At 32.2% G+C, this 1651-nt stretch overlaps 1 protein-coding gene across 1 annotated transcript in view; it reads left to right on the top strand.

Annotated features, from left to right (window-relative positions):
- The window catches only part of LOC119586950 (probable dual specificity protein kinase madd-3), a gene marked incomplete in the record, with an annotated part of 25662 nt that extends 24384 nt beyond the window's left edge, over nucleotides 1–1278 (top strand). The window contains 1 exon segment of the mRNA XM_037935683.1: nucleotides 1–1278.
- Between the last annotated feature and the right edge of the window lie 373 nt (nucleotides 1279–1651).

Below are 1651 nucleotides of genomic sequence, written 5' to 3'. Positions count from 1 at the left end.
CAGGCTGAGCAACTGTTCACATTAGCATATGGCATTGGGAGGGATGCAAGGTAGTTTAATATAGGAACATTTTACATGTGTCTTTGTGCATTAAGTTGTAATTATCTGTGAACTTGAACTATCATTTGGTATGTTTTTAAAAGCTTTTGTTTTTAAAATGAGGCTACCACATGACAAAAGGTGAATTTCCTCTTTGTTCAGAGGTAATGAACAATTGGTTACTAGGAAAATGAATGTATGAACTAAGGGAGTGTGAAGGAGCATCCACACTGTATTGTGTAGGAATTAGGGACAATTGAACTTCCTGTAAAGGATCTCTCTGCTCTTTATCAAAGCCAACTTCATATGTGTTCTGTACAAGAAAGTGATGTTGTGAACTGTGTAAAATATTTTTTAAAAATGTACATTATTTTCTAATTTGCACAAAAGTTAGATGATATGGAACAAATGACTGAAACTACTTGTATCATTTGAAATGACACTGCCGGAGAAAGTGGACTCTTTAAATAAACAGTGTAAAGATAGCAGCTTGTGGAGCTTGGCGAAGCACACGTGGCTTCCCATATTGCCCAACTTTAAGAGTAGGATGAAAGATTGGCATGTCTGCTGTCGGGTTTTTCTTGTAAGTGATTGATAGCATAAAACTTGCTACTGACCAATTTGTATCGGAAAAAAACACAAAAAACTGACAATTAGTCAAACAGCATCTAACAGAAAAGTGAAGGGAGGTGGAAATGTTAATGGGCTGTTGTTTGTACTTCCTGGTGCATACATCTTTTCAGACAGTAATGGAGGGCCTCCACAGTTTCTTTTGTATTATCTTGGGAGGTATAAAGTATGTAATATATACTTTATATAGTACATAACTAAGGGCAGGATATTTGTGTTATATCTGCATATTTATATTGTATATATTAGTTACTTGTGTTGTCCAGCCCTCTCCAATATTTTATTTTGTATGTGTGTATTTAAGGATGTTCCTTTTTTTTCCTTTTTTTTATTAAAAAAAAAATTCCAATTTGATGAATGATAATTATCTTCATTGTAGATTTTGTGAATATTAAAAAAAGCTTCAGCTACAACCAATGTAGATTGAGGGCATTTTTCCATATCTAAAAAGAAAAATAAAAAAAATCATAAAATCGATTGTGATGTGTATATTGACTGATGTATAGTTTGTCTGTAAGAGAAAAGTTTGTTATTCATGCAATGGTATGACTAGTTTCATCAATGCCAAGGCCATAAATTTGTTGCTCTCAATAAATATTTTCATTTAAATTGTAATTCATTACCCAAAACACACGGTAAGGAACACAGGAATACAAATCAGTTAAATAATGCAATTTGTGTTATTACAATTTAAATCCTTGCTAGTATATGAACAACCATTTAAATGCTAATGCTTTTTGACTGTCTGCATTAGCAAATCTCAACCTTTGAAGGAATTTGCAATTTGAGAAATTTTTCTGTATGCCCTAAAATGAGGATGGTATTGAATAAATATTTGTTTACATAGTTGCTCTGCAGTGTACCAAGATATATAGTAATTCAAGTAACTCTGTTTCAGTGAAGTATGGTAAATGGCTACCTTTCCCATTTTCATCCAATTGCTCTTCATTTGTTTCATTACTTCTACTAAAAATTATAATAA

Source organism: Penaeus monodon, chromosome 22, assembly GCF_015228065.2.
Source record: "Penaeus monodon isolate SGIC_2016 chromosome 22, NSTDA_Pmon_1, whole genome shotgun sequence".
NCBI lineage: Eukaryota > Metazoa > Arthropoda > Malacostraca > Decapoda > Penaeidae > Penaeus > Penaeus monodon.
The sequence above is the reverse complement of the archived record's forward strand: the minus strand, read 5'-3'. Positions and strand labels throughout refer to the sequence as shown.